Consider the following 22,936-nt stretch of genomic DNA (forward strand, 5'->3'; position numbering starts at 1 on the left):
AAATTTTAAAACTCATTTTGGGTAAAGATCTTTTAGAAATTTATTAAGAAAACCTTTGTTGACAACTGGTTTTTAGAATTTTGAAAATCACACACATGCTCGTCATTACTATAGGAGTTGTTTATTATTCTCAAAATATACCAATAAGGTATCTAGTTAATGAAGCGACCACATAAGGGCCCTTCTACTTTGGTATATCTTCTATTTTCCCTTGGGTTCTTTTCGCATTTATTGGTCAACGAAAACTTCACTTACCATTGCATACTGTCCTATCATGATCCTAACATCTAATATTATCTTTGATGTTCTCATCATCGTCCTTGATGTCATGTTTACCACCAATTAATGCAATTCAACATTCTATCCGTAAATAAAATTGTATCTTCTTGTTAATCTTAAGTATATCTAATTAGACAGATGTCATTCCTTGCGCGGCTCCCGAAAAGTGATAAGAAACTTCTCACAACAGTGGTGCCTTTGAAACTTACGACATTGGCTTTTCGTCAGCTTCAATCAACTCGTCACCTCCAGCCTGGAGCTTGTCCTACTACATAATTCTACGTTGGATCATACTGAAACTCATCTATCCTTCCTTATACGAAGTCCTCACATGAATTAATTGTATGAAAAGTAGGGTAATTTACCCGGTCTCCGCCGAGCTTTCGACTCTTCACAACTATAGGATCTGAGAATTCAATATATTTATAGTGTCAACATATTCACCTTACACTTCTCTTAACAATATCCTATCTTACTAATCCATATCGGATCCGCTAATCCTACTTCGCACTCAAAATGGGTATACGTAGGGTCTTTCCTATCTTATATGGCCTGATACTCCTACCTTATTTCCTGCTATTCTTATTTCAGGGACCAATAAAATGTCACTCTGATACCAACTTGTAAAATCCCCAAATTCGGGGTCAGGATTGGGTGTCACTAAATAATCTTCATATAATATACAATAATATATAGATGACCACTCAATTTCGGATCATTTACAGGTTATGGCATGAAACAAGAATCTACCCTACTAAAATCTACAACAACTAAATAAAAGTTTATTACCTCTATACTAATTTCCTTGTCTTATTCATTCTAAACATCTCCATCCTCTTGCAGCTGAGATCTCTCAAATTTTGTTGTCTATTAAGAGGTATTCACTTTTATCCTCATTTGATTCTGAAAGAAATAAGAATTCACAAAGCAAGAGTGATCCAAAAATTCCAAACAAGTACCATAGCTGATTTCCAAGTATCATTATCAAAAGAAATTTTCGGATACAATTTTTAAATTTATAAACATTTCATTTATTGAAGTAGTTGAGTGAATAAAATATTGGCCTTTATTGTCCCTCTATCATAAATCAAAAGGAACGAGTAATTTACTGATTCATCTTTTCAATTGTCTGGTTTTTTAATCATAAAGCTTTTCAAGAGGGAATGCCGTTAATGGTGATCAAAAATAAATTAGACTGGACACTAGATCAATGTTCACACTCATATCCTGCTGATCAGTCAGGGTATAGTGCAGATCTATACCTACTTGTATAGATCCAGTCGGGTACCCAAGAACTATGGCCCAATAACATGGGTCCGGTCCATCATCGGCCCTTAGGGTCCAGTCCATTCCTGGCCCTATCATAATCACCCAGTCTGTAGAGTATTTTGATATCAAATCATTTTGATTTCAAAACATCCCGATTTAGGGTTCGCAAATAACCCGGAATAATAGGTATTTATTCAAAAGATCAATCGATAATAAAGGAACAATAATGAAAGATACGTGCATATTTAAGAGTAATTACAGCGAAATATAAAACAATTAACTATTCTGAAATTAGAATAGAAAAGAAATAGTTGCAGTATATCAGAAGAAAGTTTAGGAATACTTTCCTTTGCTGTTTAGCAATAACAGTGCCATCTTAGTCTGATGTCTCATGATCTCACTATCTTTCTATTTTAATATGTTGCTCCCACACTTGCTAGAAGCTAGATACTCAAGACTACTCTATCCCACTCTTATTGAACGTCCGGTTCTTATCATCTTGAACAATCCGCATCTTGCAAAGCTTTTCCTACCGAACGCTAGGTTATTTTCGGACTGACTTTGGGACTTAGTCTTTCATCTGGATCCTACAGAATCCAAATTCCCTCACGTAGATGGTCGATTATGTTAGATATAACATCAATATCAATTATACCCTTTCGATTCCATAACTTGAATAATATTTATATGTATTAATTTATTACATAGAACATCTAGGGTTCACGTACTTGAAATTCGGTTCGTACTTGTTTTCTGGAAAAATACGTATAACCGTCGTTTCTGAAAAATAGGTTCACCGAACTATTTTGTAAAATATTTCACCACAATACGAACGTAGTTTTCGTAAAATATTTATAATTTGATAATTATACATATTCGATTGGTATTTTCGATAATTATAGAATACGTTCCCGTATTTCCGAAATTAATTTTTCGGAAATCGGGCAGCATTTCTTTTATTTATCGAACTACCCGTCGAAACATAATCGACGTCCCAACCAACAACTCTCAAATTTCGCAATCCCAAAATTCGATACACTTCATAACTATTTTTTTTTCAAAAATAACTTTACGAACTAATTTATTTATTTTAAAATTTTAGGACTCAGAATAATTCATCACGGTCCACCGTTGACTCGCCGACGCTCATCGTCGATGGCGGTAAAATTCACGGGTACCCGATTAATTTCGGGTTTCCAACGCAAATTCCACCGTTTAATTTTTAATTCCCACATGAAATTATTTATATCACGAATATTATTCAATTAATTCCTCCAACAATGGAATTAAAATTAATAAAATCTCAAATCCGACAAGAAGCACGCGCACCACACGCGCCTCAACCTGAAAATCAACCGAAACAGCAAAGAAAAAGGAACAACCGGAAAACACAACATAACCACATAGATATATACATACACATAGCGTATACATATATATTTATTAAACATAACATAACTTATACAAGCAGCGGTGGCTGGAAATAAAAAAAATGGCGATTGGACTTACCACGAACAGGGGGAAGGAAACGAGAGCAGAGAGAGGAGAAAGGGGGAAGGAGGGGGAGGAGTTATCGAGCGAGAAGAAGAAAAGAAAGAGAGGAGAGATGTGAGAGAGAGAGAGGCCAAGACACCACAGAGAGAGAAGAAACCATGAGGTTGAGGAAAAAAACAGGGGGTAAGCACAATTGTGTTTATCTCCTCTGCTTTAATTTTTATCAATTTTCTGGTTCGCTTTCTCGTAAATTAATGGAAAAGCTGCGCATCAGAATTTATCGAAAAATTATGAATTAAATACCAAAGTTTTTAGAATATTCAAAAGTTATTAAAATAAAATTTTCATAATTTAATATGTATTTCTTAAACACGCCACATACCCGCATTTAATGAATTAACAAATATACATGCGGGTAAATATAACTCAAAATATTTCCGGAATAATTTTAAAATTCTCGAAATATTCTAAATATAAGAAAATAAGAGTTTCATGATTTTTGGAACATTCTGGAATTTAATACTGAATTTACACTTGAGTGCAATCAGAAAATCATTTTGGGCTAAATAATTAATGAAATATTGATTTCTAAATTTTATAAATTCCCAAAAATAATTATTGAAATTATAAAACAATAAATATAATTTTAGAGACAATTTCAATATTTATGAAAATAATTCTTCAATAAAATCACTTTTAAGAGTAAAAACAAGATAATACAACTCAACATTTAATAATACTATTAATCCTCGAACACCACAGAGTCACACCTAGTGTTAGGTTGAATACATGCATTAAAATTACAGGCAAGTATACGCATTCGCAAGTAGTATAAGTTATAAATCAGATTGATTCCCACATAGACTCTTTTTAGTTCTCCTTTTTGCACATCAATCACAGTTCGGCCTGTAGCCAAGAATGGTCTTCCAAAGATAATGGGAATCTTCCTATCCTCCTCAAAGTCTAGAATGACAAAATCAGCTGGGAAGATGAGCTTATCCACCTTAACCAAGATATCCTCCACTACTCCTCGCGGATAAGTGATGGAACGATCAGCCAACTGCAAAGACATGTTCACAGGTTTTGGATCAAGTAGTCCAAGTTTCTTGAAAACTGACACTGCACTCTTCCGTTAAAGTAACGGTTTCCAACTCCTCAAGTTTTAGCTTCCGAGATAGAATACCCTTCATGAACTTAGCATAGCTCGGGATCTGTACTAGAGCTTCAGCAAAAGGTATGTTGATATGCAGCTTCTTCAAAACTTCCAAAAACCTGGTAAATTATATGTCAAACTTTTGCTTTTGAAGCCTTTTACGATATGGCGGAGTTGGGTTGACCTGTTTATCCCCTATATTACCCTCAGGAGGATTGATTTCATCAGCTTTCTTCATCGGTTCCACCTCGACATCCTTCTGGACCACTTTTTCAGCTACAATCTCATTTTATAGAGTTAGCAAAGGTGCAGATGCACCTGCATTCTGGATACAATTTTCAAACTCTTCGTCTTGCTGAATTTGGGGGCTTGCGACCTTTCCGGACCTCAAGGTGATGGCGTTCACCTGTTCGTTAACTTCCCTCTTGCCTGGATTGACTTCTGTATCACTAGGAAGCGTTCTTGATGGTCGATTCAATAAGGCGTTAGCAATTTGCCCTCGTTAGTTCTCCAGAGTCTTGATAGAAACATCTTGGCCTTGGCATATAAGAGTCTGGTTTTTGCACATAAGCCGCAACTCCTCCAATTCAGATTTTTCATTCGAAGATAGACCTGCACCTCCTTGAGTTTATTGTTAAAGTTGGAGTTGTTGTCTTGGTGCATATTGCGGTTGTTGAAAACAGGGAGGGTTGAATTGCTTTGCTGCATACTGCTGATAAGGTTGTTGCATCGCACTCTGATTTTTGCTCCAGCTGAAGTTAGGATGATTCCAGTTGTCAGGATGATAAGTGGCTGGAACTGGTTGCTGCGATCTCTTAAAGTTGCTCAGAAACTCATTTGATTCACTAGATATAGCGCATTGCTCTGTCGCATGCGAACCTGCATACAACTCACAAACACTGGTTATCTGATTAACACCATAGTTAGCTAGAGAATCGATCTTCATAGAAAATGCTTTTAGTTGAGCACTGATAGCCTTGGCTGTATCCACTTCCAGAATTCCTGCTACCTTGCCCTGTGGCAATCTCTGGGTTGGATACTGATATTCATTAGCATCCATCAGTTCAATTATTCCATAAGCTTTCTCATAGCTCTGTGCCTATAATGCTCCACCTGATGCTGCATCGAGCATGGGTCTTGACTGTGCTCCCAAACCATTATAGAAGCAATTGATGATTATCCAATCAGGCATTCCATGATGCGGAGACTTTCTCAGCATCTTCTTGTAGCGCTCCCAAGCCTCACACAAAGATTCTCTCGATTGTTGCACAAATTGAGTAAGAGCATTCCTGATTGCAGCTGTCTTTGCCATAGGGAAGAATTTAGTAAGAAAATTCTGAGCAAGATCTTCACAAGTAGTGGTAGAACCTGCTGGTAGAGAACACAACCAGCACTTAGCTTTATCCCTTAGAGAGAATGGGAAAAACCTCAGCTTTATAGCATCTTCAGAAACATTATTAAACCTGAAGGTGTCGCAGATCTCTATGAAATCCCTGATGTGCATATTTGGATCTTCTGTTGGAGAACCCCCAAACTAGACTGAATTTTGTACCCATTTAATCATGCTAGACTTGATTTCAAAAGTATTAGCAATAATGGCTGGTCTAAAAATGCTAGACTAAATGTCATTGATCTTCGGTTGAGAATAATCCATAAAAGCTTTCAGATTTGCTACTGGTTCTCCCATTACAATGATAACTAGAGTACGTGAAACACACAACTAAAGTAAACCTTGTAAGTAAGATAGTCCGAGTCAGTGAACTTTAACAACCACTGTTGTCAAGCACATAAACTAGAAATTAACACCGAGTCCCCGGCAACGGCGCCAAAAGCTAGTTAGGGCAAAAATGCGCGCTAAAATTACATGCAAGTATACGCGTTTGCAAGTAGTATAAGTTATAAATCAAATTCGTTCCCTCAGCGATTCTTTTTACTTAACTTAAGATTATGCACCTATGCAACAAAGGTATGGTTATCGCTCAATGCTAAGACAGTAACAAATTGAGATGTTTATAACTAAGATTAAACTAACATGCAATTAACTATGAATAAAAGTGATTGAATTAACTATATGAGACAAACATAGGATTCTAACTTCATTACTACTTCATTCAATGTCATTGTTCTTAATATTAGCATGCAATGGTGATGAAAACTAATCAAATAACACGAAACTAGTAAATGCCAACTTTCGTTGTACGAATACCCTACTACTAGAAATCCACAAAAAAGATAGAAGCTGAATAGATACTAATTATGTTGAGACCCTATATGTCTATAGAATTTGACAAAATAAAGGTTTAATGGGCAAGTTATCTATCGTGATTACATAAGGCAAGTAAGATGGTTAAAATTACCTACGAATCATGCATAATAAATACATGAACCTATGCTAGCATGGGAAGTTCTGAATCTGTATATTTATTGTCGTTTCAATAGAGATTAACACACTATCTTATATGTTAGCTACGCACATAAGACGAATAAGCACAACCAATACTAGGATACCAATCAATCACCACACACCAAGATATTGAAATAAATTAACTATAGAAATCCATAAGAAAATCCATTAGAACCCCATGACAATGACTAGTTCATAACCGAACTCATCGTCACCATGGGTTCCAATGAAAACATGATAATAAACAATATAAGAGTAATAGGGTTCAAAGACAAATCGAAAACAAGCATCGGAAGTACAACTATAATGAAGAATACAAAAATCTTCTTCCCCGTAGCCGTCTTGTGCCTCTAGGTCTTCTTATTGCTCTCCCTAGTCTCATCATTGTTAAAAATATCTTTTTATCACTATATATAAGCCACTAGTGGACCTGGACCCTGAAAATCATCAAATTTTACTAAAATCAGGATTCTGGGGCAAAAAGGGTGGGGCGGCCGCGCTAAAATCAGCACGGGCGCGCTGGTTTTTTGGCCGAAAGTCGACCCGGCCGCGCTGGTTTTAGGGGCGGCCGCGCAGGGTTTCTGAATTTTTCTGCTGATTCTTCTTTTGGCCATATCTTTAATTCTGCTCGTCAGAATTAGATGATTCAATTTCCCACATGAAGATAACGAGATTCTCTTCAACTTGAGAATGACCTAGGATTCCAATTCTTATCTCTTTTCAGCATATTTCCTTGAAAAACTCCTTTCTTCATTTAACTGATGCCTGAAATGCAATAACACAACAACATATCAAAATTACCAGCAACTTGAGTTCAAAACACCAACTTAATCTTGTAATAAAGCGTTCTAAGTAGATATAAAATCCACTTATCACACCCCCAAACTTGAATCGATGCTTGTCCTCAAGCATAAATAGACGCAAAACTATAAAACATCCTAAGCATGAATGCAACTACGTGAATGCAACTAAATGATAATGCAATCAATCCCCTCAGAATAACCATAACCAACCAACAAGCGAATGCCTTTGAGAATGCAATAACTCTACACAGAGTTCACATAAATCTCACAAATCAACTCACAAACCAGAAACATGCGTGTGTGGATGCTTAACCGATATACTTTCGATGCTAGATCAATTAAATATAACTTATCTATCATCAAAACAATCACAAGTTTATAAATAGAATAGACGTTAAACGCATAATGACTCTCAACACCTCCTTCCTACTAGAGTTATACAAGGATTCATGCTATTATAGAACACATAACAAAGATGCTTATTTGACCGTGGAATGAATGAGGTCCCAAAAGACTTATGCAATGATACCCAGGTAGCGAGCGTTAGGTTAGCGGATCCCGGACTATAAAAGCCTTAGGTCACTAGGAACAAAGTCCCCTAGAACTTAATGACTCGAGTATTAAAGAGCTCACTCTTGATCAATTATGCATAAACACATACTTTTCTCTTTTTTTATTTTTTTTTATTTTTTTCTTTTTTTCAATGAATTTGAATGAGTGCATTTCGCTCCCTCTCGCTCAACCCTAGACTACTCATATAAATATGAGCCGGCTACTAGTCATTTGACGCCTAGCCACAACTAGCATTGAATTCTAAGTTTTTCTTCAATTTAAAAAATAAATGTTTTTACGTCATTACGTGAATACCAAAAATTCTAGATATAAACAAGTGATTAAATCTCAACAAATAAACAAGTATGATAGTGATCTAGCTCGAAAGCAATCCTATAAGACTTTGTGAAAGAAAAAAAAATTATGGCATGCAAATCAATTCATTAATACTTAAACAACCCTCTATTCGACATCACTACACTCAAATCAAAATCAACCACTCAATGAGAAATAGCTCAACCTAAGGGATCATGTTATATGCATGCACCCACAACTATATGAACTCACATAAAAAGAAACAAAAATGCAAACAAATATGATCTACATGAACAATCATGCAAAAATACGAATGAAATACAACTAAACATGCTACATGAATCTACATGAATCTATATGGACACATACAAACTAATCCTTACATTATCACCCCCAAACTTAAAATTTTCAATGTTCTCATTGAAGGCAATAATAAGGATTTCAGGCATACCTAGTTAGCGGGAGGATCACCTTCTTCGGGTGGAGGATCAGGTGGCCAATCAACCTCGACACTAGTGTCTCGGAAAATAGTTCAAGAGCGTGTGTCAAATCTTCAGCAAAACATCAGTGGATGTCATGCATTGCCTCAATACTCCGAATCAACCTTCTATACTGCGCATCACCAAGACCAAACCCATCGATTATTTGTGATGTACGAGAGGGACCCTCTGTAAGCACGGGAGGAACCGGCCAGTCACCCGTTAGATTATCATAGATATAATTCAAACCCTTTTCCGCGGGTGCACCTAAGAATGCATAACTCAAGTGATCTGGCAGTGGGTTGAGCTCAAGTGTGGGAGCTTCTTCAATCGAGGGTTCGAGATGCTCTTGAGAAATTTTCAGCTCCGCTAACCCAAGAGAATCGAATGGCATATCCAACTTCCTCTTCCATGGATTCAAAACCTGTAGTTGCTCTGCTCCTTCTTCATCTTCAAGAACTGATTCCCCTATTAAGGCTCTCTCTAAGGTATTTTACTTTGGCGATTCCTCATTCTCCGAATTCATGACAGAGTCTACCCACTCTACTTTAAAGCTCTTCTCTTTATCTGTGGGCAACTTTATTGCCTTGAACATACTAAAAGTGACCTTCTGATATTGAACCGTCATCATAAGCTCTCCTTTTTGCACATCAATCACAGTTTGGCCTGTAGCCAAGAATGGTCTTCCCAAGATAATGGGAATCTTCTTATCCTCCTCAAAGTCTAGAATGACAAAATCAGCAGGGAAGATGAGCTTATCCATCTTAACCAAGATATCCTCCACTACTCCTCGCAGATAAGTGATGGAACGATCAGCCAACTGCAAAGACATGTTCACAGGTTTTGGATCAAGTAGTCCAAGTTTCTTGAAAACTCATAAGAGCATCAAATTGATGCTAGCTCCCAAGTCACACAAACATTTGTCGAACAACAGATTCCCAATGGTGCAAGGTATCGTGAAGCTTCCTGGATCTTTAAGCTTAGGAGGTAGTTTATGTTCCAACACAATACTGCACTCTTTCGTTAAAGTAACGGTTTCCAACTCCTCAAGTTTTAGCTTCCGAGATAGAATACCCTTCATGAACTTAGCATAGGTCGGGATCTGTACTAGAGCTTTAACAAAATGTATGTTGATATGCACTCTCTTGAAAACTTCCAAAAACTTGGTAAATTATTTGTTAAACTTTTGCTTTTGAAGCCTTTTACGATATGGCGGAGGTGGGTAGACCTGTTTATCCCCTATATTACCCTCAGGAGGATTGATTTCATCATCTTTCTTCTTCGGTTCCACCTCGACATCCTTCTGGACCACTTTTTCAGCTACAATCTAATTTTATGGATTTGTCAAAGGTGCAGATGCACCTGCATTCTGGATAGAATTTTTAGACTTTTTGTCTTGCTGAATTTGGGGGCTTGTGACCTTGCCGGACCTCAAGGTGATGGCGTTCACCTGTTCGTTAACTTCCCTCTTTCCTGGAAAGGCTTCTGTATCACTAGAAAGCGTTCTTGATGGCCGATTCAATAAGGCGTTAGCAATTTGCCCTGGTTAGTTCTCCAGAGTCTTGATAGAAACATCTTGGCCTTGGCATATAAGAGTCTGGTTTTTGCACATAAGCCGCAACTCCTCCAATTCACATTTGTCATTCGAAGATAGACCTGCACCTCCATGAGTTTGTTGTTAAAGTTGGAGTTGTTGTCTTGGTGCATATTGCGGTTGTTGAAAATCGGGAGGGTTGAATTGCTTTGCTGCATACTGCTGATAAGGCTGTTGCATCGCACTCTGATTTTTGCTCCAATTGAAGTTAGAATGATTCTAGTTGTCAGGATGATAAGTGGCTGGAACTGGATGCTGTGATCTCTCAAAGTTGCTCACAAACTCATTTGATTCACTAGATATAGCGCATTGCTCTGTCGCATGCGAACCTGCATACAGCTCACAAATACTGGTTATCTGATTAACACCATAGTTAGCCAGAGAATCGATATTTATAGAAAACGCTTTTAGTTGAGCAGTGATAGGCTTAGCTGTATCCACTTCCAGAAGTCCTGCTACCTTGCCCTGTGGCAATCTCTGGGTTGGATACTGATATTCATTAGCAGCCATCAGTTCAATTATTCCATAAGCTTCATCATAGCTCTTTGCCTATAGTGCTCCACCTGATGCTGCATCGAGCATGGGTCTTGACTGTGCTCCCAAACCATTATATAAGCAATTGATGATTATCCAATCAAGCATTTCATGATGCGGACACTTTCTCAACATCTTCTTGTAGCGCTCCCAAGCTTCACATAAAGATTCTCTCGATTGTTGCACAAACTGAGTAAGTGCGTTCATGATTACAGCTGTCTTTGCCATAGGGAAGAATTTAGTAAGAAAATTATGAGCAAGATCTTCACAAGTAGTGATAGAACCTGCTGGTAGAGAACACAACCAGCACTTAGCTTTATCTCTTAGAGAGAATGGGAAAAGCCTCAGCTATATAGCATCTTCAGAAACATTATTAAACCCGAAGGTGTCGCAGATCTCTATGAAATCCCTGATGTGCATATTTGGATCTTCTGTTGGAGAACCCCCAAACTAGACTGAATTTTGTACCCATTTAATCGTGCTAGACTTGATTTCAAAAGTATTAGTAATAATGGCTGGTCTAAAAATGCTAGACTGAATGTCATTGATCTTCGGTTGAGAATAATCCATAAAAGCTTTCGGATTTGCTACTGGTTCTCCCATTACAATGATAACTAGAGTACCTGAAATACACGACTAAAGTAAACCTTATAAGTAAGATAGTCTGAGTCAGTGAACTTTAACAACCACTGGTGTCAAGCACATAAACTAGAAATTAACACTGAGTCCCTGGCAGCGGCGCCAAAACCTAGTTAGGGCGATAACACGCGCTAAAATTACACGCAAGTATACGTGTTTGCAAGTAGTATAAGTTATAAATCAGATTCGTTCCCACGGAGATTCTTTTTACTTAACTTAAGATTATGCACCTATGCAACAAAGGTATGGTTATCACTCAATGCTAAGACAGTAACAAGTTGAGATGTTTATAACTAAGATTAAACTAACATGTAATTAACTATAAATAAAAGTGATTGAATTAACTATATGAGACAAATATGGGATTCTAACTTCATTACTACTTCATTCAATGTCATTGTTCTTAACATTAGCATGCAATGGTGATGGCAACTAATCAGATAGCACAAAACTAGTAAACACCAACTTTCGTTGTACGAATACCCTACTACCAGAAATCCACAAAAGAGATAGAAGCTGAATAGATACCAATTATGTTGAGACCCTATATGTCTATAGAATTTGACAAAATAAAGGTTGAATGTGCAAGTTATCTATCGTGATTACATAGGGCAAGTAAGATGGTTAAAATTACCTACGAATCATGCATAATAAATACATGAACCTATGCTAGCTTGGCAAGTTCTAAATCTCTATATTCAGTGTCGCTTCAATAGAGATTAACACGTTATCTTATATGTTAGCTACAAACATAAAACGAATAAGCCCAACCAATACTAGGATATCAATCAATCACCACACACCAATATATTGAAACAAATTAACTATAGAAATCAATAAGTAAATCCGTTAGAACCCCACGACAATGATTAGTTCATAACCGAACTCATCGTCACCATGGGTTCCAATGAAAACATGATAATAAACAATATAAGAGTACTGGGGTTCAAAGATAAATCGAAAACAAGCATCTGAAGTACAATTATAATGAAATACAAAAGTCTTCTGCTCTGTAGCCGTCTTGTGCTTTCTAGGTATTCTTATTCCTCTCCCTGGTCTCCTCGTTGTTAAAACGTCTTTTTATCACTATATATAAGCCCCTAGTGGACCTGGACCCTCAAAATCATCAAATTCTACTAAAATCAGGATTCTAGGGCAAAAAGGGCGGGGGCGGCCGTACTAAAATCAGCGCGGGCGCGTTGGTTTTTGGCAGAAAATCGGCGCGGCCACGGTGGTTTTGGGGCGGCCGCGCAGGGTTTCTGGAATTTTCTACTGATTCTTCTTCTGGCCGTATCTTGAGTTCTGCTCGTCAGAATTAGGCAATTCAACTGCCCACGTGAAGCTAACGAGATTCTCTTCAACTTGAGAATGGCCTAGGCTTCCAATTCTTAGAGCTTTTCAGCATATTTACTTGAAAAGCTCCTTTCTTCATTCACTGATGCTTAGAATGCAATAACACAAAAACCTATCAAAAATACTAACAACTTGGGTTTAAAACACCAACTTAAGCTTGTAATGAAGCATTCCAAGTAGATATAAAATCCACTTATCACCCAGCTAATAACAAATACAACACTCTGCTGATAGAACCATAAAAAAATTATTTATTTAATAATTCCATAACTACACTTATATATTGGATCCGAAAATAGATTACTAAGCCGCTAAGTAACTATAAAAATGATAAAATTTGATACCAGATTTGGATAATTATCAAAATCGAGCTTCTTATAAAACACCCTATGAGAAAATAATGTACAAATATTCCGTCTCTCGAGAATACGGGTTTTATTGATCTCTTGAAATGACTACCGTATCAAAAATTTTATGCCGGGACTCGTACAGGTCAAACCGTACCTCAGATCGAAAAATTAAAAACACTAAAAATGTTCAGAATAATCAAATTAGGTTAGGAAAGAGTTTTCCGAAGAGTTTCGGGTTATAAAAATGCAAAAACGGTTGAAGTTGGATGATTCCAAGTTTTATAAATTAATTGTATAATTACTTAAAAATAATTATTATTAAATCTATAAATCCTTATAATATCATATAACAATCCAAAATTACAAGAAAATACCAAAATTATCTATATTTAATTCTGAATAATTAAAAATTAAAATACCCTAATTATATCACATATAAACATTCAAACATCAATTTCAATTATCAAATAATTCTCCCAAAAATTCACATAACAATGATTTCTTGATAAAAATTATTACACAATATTTCTCGGATATTACATTAGTTGTTATCAGTGATAGCAATTGTTGAGTCCATGATGACATTCCTTTTTCTGCATAGCTTTGTTGTCATCTCCAAAGATTATTGACGGAATAGGTTTTGTCAATCACATTTGATTATGAGGCTCTTTCTTTGATCATATTCCTTGAGTATGAATTACCAAGAATACATATGAATCAATTAACCTGTTATTTCCTGCACTCATAAATGGATTAACAGTTCTTGGTACCTAACTTATCATTTTGTTTCCAGATGGATTAGAGATCTTACTATAAACAAAGATAACAACAATTGCAACCTTATCATGCTAATTCTTGTCTTTGACTGACCATTTTCTCCATTTTAATACCTTGACAAATTTTTCTCTAGGCTAAGAGAAAAATGGTTCCAACCTTATATAAGGGGGAGTAACAGTCTTTGCCCTATTGAAATCCTAAACATGCTTTTCTATAATTAATGCAAGTACTAAGAGATGCATTCATGGCATAAAAATAAGCAAGCATTGAAATAGGAGTACATGGCATTCATTCAGAAATATCACATAAGAATTAAGCAAGACATGCTTGATATGGAACAAACAGAACTAACAAATAAGTCACTAATTCTATCTAGTCCAATCTTGTTGAAGTATCTCATCTAGCTGTATCAATCCAAATATAATACTAACACATCTTAACAAACAATTCAGATCAAATGAATAAATCTTATTGTAGTCGGATACAGAGAGTAAGCATTAACAAAGGTCTTAGGTGCCGGAAAACATATATCTCACTAAAGCAATTAATCATGTTCAACAAATATTCAAACACATATTTAAGATCATCAAAAGTAACATGCACAAGTTAAACAACAATCCTAGTTACCAGAAAAATATTCTAGTAAACTAGTTCAGCGTTATCTATGTGTGATGCTAGCATGCTTGTGCGAGTGTTAAACATTTAAACACTAAGATCTTATCATGCATTGAATATTGAGAGCAAAATATTGCAGTGGTTCAAGAAATTGAAACCTGAGATATGTGAGTTGGACATGTTAGGTCACACAACACTATAGAAGGGGGTTGAATATAGTGTTTATATAATCAAATCGATTTCGAACACAAGTATGTAACAATAATCAAGTATATTCAATAACTCTGTTACAATAGAACAATTGTTCTCTCTCAGTGATGAACAATATCACTAAGAGCTGCTAGGTTACAATGTATAATCTTTCTCGTGAATGATAACACATATAGTGTAAACCCTAAGCTATGTTTATATAGTACACAGTTACAAGATATCTTTTAATTGATATAGAATATAATTTTGTCTCCTAAAATATATCAATCAAATATCTTCTACAAGTCTTCTAGTCTTCTAACTCTTCATACATATCTTCTATTATTTTAGTCACGATCATTTCCTGTAAATCAGCTAATTTCCTTATCTGAAGTATCCGCACTTAAGTCCTGATATAAATCCTGACGGCCTTAAGTTCTGATATAAGTTCTGACTTCAGTAAGTTCTGATTTCCAGTAAGTCTTGATATTAAGTTCTGAAACTAAACACAACAGATTAGACATGACATCTCAAATATATCTAACAATCTCCCCCAACTTGTAAATTATGCAAAATATACAAGTTAATAGATTTGATGATGTCAAAAACATTTAAGTACAAATGCAATAAGAGTTTATTTAGACAACTAACTATAACTTACAGTCCTTATAGCTTTTACCAAATTTACAGAGTCAATCTGAATCCAAAGTGATTCTTGACAAAGTTTGATATCAGCTTTTCTTCTGTATTCCTTAGGACTTGAGCTAGTGTAGCTTTGCCTTGCTTCAATTCTTCATCTTGACTTCCAATCTGGTAGATTGCAGTCCTAAGTGCTGAGATATGATTTCTTTCAAAACCATCACCAAGTCTGATCACCCTTGGATGAGAAGAGTCTTCATTATAGCACATACATTTCTCTTTCAGAATCACTTCAAGTTTAGCAGAATCCTTCTTCATTAGAATTTCACTTCCATTATCTTCAACTATGTTTGGAACAAATTCTGTAACCCTTGATGCAGAAATACTTGCTTTATCTCTTATGGTCTTCATGATGAAATTTGACCATCTCCTGGTAATCTCAGACTTTATCTCCAAAAGATAATGAAAGAATTGAAGTTCTTTCAAAGATTTGTTCAGCACATCTGATTCTGACATTCTATATGTCTTTCCATCTTTAAGAAATAGAATCAGTTTTTCTTTGACATTACTTTTATCATGAGCATCCAGTACCACTTGAACAGATATAACTTTATCAAGGTATTTCTGTATAACTTCTTCAAGAGGTTTGTCAGTCAATAAAAATGGATCTCTTGTAAGTACTTCAACTCATGTCTTGATCTTGGCTTCTTTAGAACCTAATCCAGCTCTGTCTCTTGCTTTTATGGATTTCAATCCAACAGTCATGAAATCAGATAACAGCTAGCTTTTCTTAGGATCTGATGGATTAACATTCTTCCATAGGAGTTTTCTCTTATCAGTAACTGTCAATTTGTTCAAATCAACTTGAGCACTGTTAGAGGTTGATATTTTGATGACTTGATCAGAATTTGTTATTTCTTCTGTAGCTTGCTGTTTTGCACTCCGAACAACTTGAGCTGTGTTAGAGGTTGTCTTGGATTCTTCAGTTATCTTCCTTCTTTTCAGAGTTTGAACAGTTTCATCTACTGCAGCAGCATCATCAAATACTTGAACTAGTTTGCATACAGGTTTCATCAGGATTTGAGGAATCTTCATCTCCTGTGGCTTTGTTGGTTCATCAATCTTTCCTTTCCCTTTATCCTTGGGATTAACTTCAACTTGTGATTTTGTCTTGGGCTTTGAAGCCTCAGAATTTGACTTTTCCTTGATCACGATGCCTTTACCTTAGGCCTTGGAGGTTTCTTTGCATCAGAAGCTTTAGATTTAAGATTTGTCTTCTCAGCTGCAAATCTAGCTTCTTCCTCCTTGAGAGTCTCTAAATCCATTCCAAGATTATGCTTGAGAAATAGTCTTCTAACAATTTCTTCATCAAGTGTCTGAATCTTGGGATCTTTATAATAGACTGTAGTCTCTCTTCCCTTGAGCTTCAGAGTTTGCAAGAACTTCTGAGAGTCTTTAGATCCTGACTAAATCAGGATATCAAAACTTGACATCATACTTTTAGCATGCACAGCATCAGAACTTGACTTCTTCTATGTAGAAGATTTGCTAACATCATAAATTACTCTCTGTGAAGACTTTTCTTGACCTATTCCTCGACCTTGACTCTGACCTCTACTCTTATCAGAGTTTCCCTGGTCATCACCTTTATCATCCTTCTTCTTCAGTATTTGACTAGTTGAGCATTTGGACTTAACCTTCTCCCACTTTTTGGCATCATTTGGTTGTAGGAGAGAGAGAAGAAGTTCTACTGAAGATTGAATTTCATTCAATTGAGCTTGTTGAGCGGTTTGATTCACCAGGACCTCAGTAAGTTGGGCCTGTTGCTTTTCTTGAACCTTCTCAATAGCTTCAACTTTCTCATGAATAGGTTTGATAAACCTCTTTTTGTCTAGCTTGATCTCCATATCCAGCTTATCAGCTCTTTCCGGAAGTTTGTCAACTTTTTCATGAGTAATAGAGTGTTGACCTTGAAGGTTTTTAGTACTTAGAGCTGTGACTTTGAGTTGGTACTTAAAATCAGAGTTTGTCAACAACTCATCAGCTTTTGCAATATGCTCTGTCAGAACTTTAGAGCTTGGAATGAAATCAGATTCATTCCACTTCTTGGTCCACTCAACTCCTCTGTGAGTTTCTTCCCAAGGAACAGGAGCATCTTGTTCAATAAACTTTTTAAGCAGTTCCTCCTTTCCAAGAATGGGAGCATTAACTGGAGCACTGTCTCTAGAACTTGATAACATCTCCTCATCTTCTGATAACACAAGAGTGTGTGTAACTGAAGGAGATTCTGGAACAACTTCATTCTGATCTTTAGTTTCCAGATCCAGAATTTGTGTAGATGGTATCTCAGCTTGTAAGATTAGAGAAGTAACAGTAGATGGTTGAGCTGCAGTTGGAGCTTCCAGATAGAGAATAAAAGGTATATTCAAATTGTGAATATCTATTTCAGGACTTGTGTCTTGTTCTTCAACATTATCTGTAGCTTTGATTGGAGAGATAGGAGGTGTGATCACTATGTTATGAACAGTGTCTTTAGGTGTTGGAAGGGCTTCAATGATAATTGGTTCTTGTGAGATCAGAGATTCCTGATCCCCTTCCTCGGCTTCTTCATATTGAGCTTGCACACCTGCTCTCTTTTTCTTTGATCTTGATTTTCTTGATGGAGGAGAGACATTATTTGTATCAGAGTTTGATAACCTTTTTCTTTTCTGAAGACTAGAACCCTCAGCTTCAGTCTTTTTCTGAGGGGTTACCTCTATAGCTTCTCCCTCCTAAAAATAACATTTTCAGCTTCTAACTCTACAGGTTCTGATGTGGGAACCTGTATGTGTTCATCTTCATCATCAGATTCATCCCTCAGAATGATCCTTCTCCTTCTCCTTGGTGGAGATTTAGGCACATAAATAGTCCTTTTAGGCCTAGAGGATTTGTCAGACTTTATAACTGGCACCTTTTGATAAGTAACAGAGGTTGGGTTGGTTTTGAGAGGTGAAGTTCTGATGATAGGTACTGATGGTTGAGATGATTGAGCTGGTTGAAAATATGTTCTGATGGTAGGTTGTGATTGAGAAGTTTGAGCTGGTTGTGTATTGGTTGTAGGTGCTGATAGTGGTTGAGATGGTGCTACATCAGGATATATGGTTTTGTATTTGTTGGGGTCAGAATTTACTAAGATTTGTTGAACTAGATAAGGGAATTTGGAGTTGTCTTAGTACATTCTTCTTATTATCAGTAGATAATAAGTCAGTAAAAGCCATTTTAGCAAGTTTAAAAGGTGGAATTGACTCACTAAAATTCTGGGGCTTATCAGAGCAACACAAACTATAAATGAGTTGACAAAATCTAGCAAAATAAATAGTATTTTTGTCCTCTTGCATCCTATCCCCAATAAATCCTAGCACAACACTAGCATTCTCAAAATGAGTTTGATTAATGAGAGCATACCCGATTTGCTGAGCATCAAAATTTGAGCATTTGTTGGCAAAAGCTCTGGTAATGCAGTCAAAGAAGAAACTCCACTCCTTTCTTATGTATGGCCTTTTTAGTTGTCCCAGCTTGGACAAACCTTTCTCATAGCCCAGATTAGTCATCATAATTTGCATAAGTGGCCCCTCAATCTGAGCATTAAAAGTAAAATCTTCTGGAAGATGTCAAGCTTGGCGAACTGTAGCCAAAGTAACCAGGTACTCATCTTCCCCTGTTGTAAAGATAATACTTGGGGATCCAGCTTCACCACCATCATCATAAACTCCTGACCTCCAAAACTCCAGTATCTGTGTTCCTGAGAGTGATTGAGGCTGGATCAATGCATACCCAATCTCACTATTAGCAAGAAAGTCCTGAATAAAGTGAAGATCTGATGGAGCTTCGTCCTTGCTAAGAATAGCCATGTAGTTGTTGGGAACAAACTTGGCTCCATTAAAAATGATGTCCTTTGGTGCCATTTCGGTGAAAAATCAAGTAAAAATAGTGTGTACACAAGGTGTTTGATAAAATGCCTCTAAGAAAATAGCTTCAGAGAATGTTAGAGAGTGAAAGAGAATAAGAGAGATTAGAGAATAAGAAAAGTAGGTAAAAGATTGTAAAATCTTTTAACTCTCTTATTTATACACCCACTAATTACAACGGTTATATTCTGAAGCAGAACCGACATTAGACACCTGTCACGCAGTAAATAGTCAAAATAGTGGTTAGTGGGCACGAGAAATATGCAGTAATTATTGCTCACATGCTGTTTTTCAAAACAAACACGCAACCCATAAACCAAATGATTATCACTGTTTTTCTCTCACTTAAATATTTTTTGATAAATATGACCATTACAGTTAATATCACAAATAAGTCAAGTAATAAATAATGCCACGTAAGCATCAGAGTTTCCATCAGGATTTGCATCAGAACTTGACTATTATCATAATTTAACGGTCATCAAAACATGGCTTCTTCACTCAAAAAGTGAATGTCTGTTGCTATGATTCTTCATACAAATACTGACTGGTTTTTTCAGAGTTTAATCATCAGAACTTTCATCAGAACTTGTCCTCAGAATTTATGCAAATAATACTTAACTATTTGTCAAAAACAACTTAATCACCACGGTAATTTTCATCATTCATATGGAGTGAGAGTGTGTGTATTTGCAAATGATCAGAAAATGATTAAAGTTTGATAAACTTCAGTGTATCTTAGAAATAAGTCATAACTAAGAAAAGTGCTTAAAATTTGTCTTTAATTTTGAAGTCTACTATAGAATAAATGTATGCAAGAGTCCACCTCAACTGTTTGTGCTCATTTTATGCATCTTCTGGCATTCTTTTTACACTGGCTTCTCAGTGTAAATGAGTCACAACTGCTATCAGAATTTATGCTATTATCAGAGTATTTCTCCAGTAATCAGAGAATGTGAAAAGTCACCAAGAAAAATTTATTTGCTTTTCTAATGAATATAACTTAATACCAGCAATGCACTTGGGTCTTCCCTTTCATATATTTACTCTAGATCTCAAAGGAGTACCTAACTTCAATTTTCTTTGCTTTTTTTTTCTTCAGATAAGTGAGGCTTATCAAGCATGTAGTTCATCCTTAAGAATTACTGACATCAGAATTTGGCAGATAAGAAGAGAAAATCTAGTTTGTGACTTAATAATAAGATACAAAAAGTAAATTTGACTAAGATCAAAATCAGAGTTTGCTTGTGTTATTGATTTCCACATAAACAACTAATTCATACATGGGATACACAGTTTGTTAAAGACTACTAAGTCAACATCTAACAAATAATCCTCATTGGATTGAATAGTCACAGAACATTCAAAACACTATCAGAGTATATAGAATCACATCAGATAATAATCAGTATTTAATATATTATAATTTAAGCACATATTACATGGAGATAAGACTATCTGCAAACACTGATCATAAAGTCTGATGCATGAGAATAAAAACTAAGCAGATTTTGAGAAAGAACCTGAAACCATTACAAGTTCATTTACCAGTCTTGTAAAAGTAGCTTCACATAGTGGTTTTGTGAAGATATCTGCTAGTTGTTGATCTGTTGGAATAAAATGCAATTCCACTGTACCTTCCATCACATGTTCCCTTATGAAATGGTACCTAATGCTGATGTGCTTTATCATTGAGTGTTGAACTGGATTACCTGTCATAGCAATAACACTTTGATTATCACAGTAAATGGGTATTCTAGAAAATTCTAACCTATAGTCCAGTAACTGATTCTTCATCCAAAGAATCTGTGCACAACAGCTTCCTGCAGCAATATATTCTGCTTCTGCAGTTGATGTGGAAATTGATTTCTATTTCTTACTAAACCAAGAAACCAATCTGCCTACAAGAAATTGGCAGCTTCCACTAGTGCTTTTCCTGTCTATTTTGCATCCTGCAAAATCTGCATTTGAGTAACCTATTAGCTTAAAATATGATTCTTTAGGATACCACAATCCTAGATCAGCTGTACCTTTGAGGTACTTAAAAATTCTTTTCACAGCTATTAGATGAGGTTCTCTTGGATCTGCCTGAAATCTTGCACAAAGACAGGTAGCATACATGATATCAGGTCTACTTGCAGTTAAATAGAGTAAAGAGCCAATCATACCTCTGTAGTTAGTAATATCTACTGGTGTTCCAGTATCTTTATCTAACTTGGTTGCAGTGGCCATTGGAGTGGATGTAGTTGAACAGTCTTGCATTCCAAATTTCTTGGGTAAATTTCTGGTGTACTTGGATTGATTTATGAAAGTACCTTCTTGATTTTCCTTGACTTGAAGTCCCAGAAAATAGCTAAGTTCTCCCATCATACTCATTTAATATCTTGACTGCATTAGCTTTGCAAACGTTTCACAGAGTTTGGCATTTGTAGAACCAAAAATGGTATCATCAACATATATCTGTACCAAAAGTAAGTCCTTTCCATGGTTGAGGTAGAACAGTGTTTTATCAGTTGTGCCTCTGGTAAATCCACTTTCTAGAAAGAATTGAGCTAAAGTCTCATACCATGCTCTTGGAGCTTGCTTAAGGCCATAAAGTGCTTTGTCAAGTCTGTAGACATGATTAGGAAATTTTGGATCTACAAATCCCGGAGGTTGTTCAACATATACCTCTTCTTCCAATTCTCCATTGAGAAAAGCACTTTTCACATCCATTTGAAAGACTTTAAACTTCTTGTGAGCAGCATAAGCCAAAAAGATTCTTTTGGCTTCCAATCTAGCAATTGGAGCAAATGTTTCATCATAATCAATACCCTCATATTGAGAGTAACCTTAAGCAACCAGCCTTGCTTTGTTTCTTGTAATTATGCCATCACTGTCAGTTTTGTTTCTTAACACCCATATTGTGCCAACAATGGATCTGTTCTTTGATCTTGGCACTAGGGTCCATACTTTATTTCTTTCAAATTTATTTAACTCTTCCTGCATTGCTTGCACCCAATTAGCATCTTGAAGAGCTTCCTCCACTTTTTTTGGTTCAGTCTGAGATAGAAAAGAATGACAGAGACATTCATTTGATGTTGCTGTTCTAGTTCTGACACCTGCTTCAGGATCTCCAATTATTAAGTCAGGTGTGTGATTTAGTCCACTTCCTTGCAAATGGGAGTTGATCTCTAGAACTGTATAATGACTCATGTATTTTTGTATTATTTAAGTGCGTAGTTATGGAATTATTAAATAAATAAAATATGTGTATAGTTTTTTTCAGCTCGGTGTTGTTTATTATTATGTATGTGTGATTTATGATGTACCGGGTTATCCTCGTAATTAATTATGGAATTGTATTGAATTGTTTTCACTTTTAAAAGTGGATTTAATACAAATTTATTTGTATAAATATGTGGATTGTCTCTAAAATTGTTTTATAATTACAATAATTATTTTAGGATTTTATAAAATTTAGAAACCAATATTTTATCAATTATTTATCCCTGAATGATTTTCTGATTTCGTTTATTTGTAAAATCCGTATTTAATTTCAGGATTTTTCA

The 22,936-nt window shown here is 35.9% G+C and overlaps 2 non-coding genes across 2 annotated transcripts; both read left to right on the forward strand.

The window, feature by feature from the left end:
* The first annotated feature begins 5,385 nt into the window (after positions 1–5,385).
* LOC141662458 (small nucleolar RNA R71) lies at positions 5,386–5,492 on the forward strand. Its single transcript, XR_012550574.1, has one exon. It is a non-coding gene; the product is annotated as a small nucleolar RNA R71 (small nucleolar RNA).
* Positions 5,493–10,982: 5,490 nt separating this feature from the next.
* LOC141662398 (small nucleolar RNA R71) lies at positions 10,983–11,089 on the forward strand. Its single transcript, XR_012550517.1, has one exon. It is a non-coding gene; the product is annotated as a small nucleolar RNA R71 (small nucleolar RNA).
* The last annotated feature ends 11,847 nt before the right edge of the window (positions 11,090–22,936 follow it).

Source organism: Apium graveolens, chromosome 5 (genome assembly GCF_009905375.1).
Source record: "Apium graveolens cultivar Ventura chromosome 5, ASM990537v1, whole genome shotgun sequence".
NCBI lineage: Eukaryota > Viridiplantae > Streptophyta > Magnoliopsida > Apiales > Apiaceae > Apium > Apium graveolens.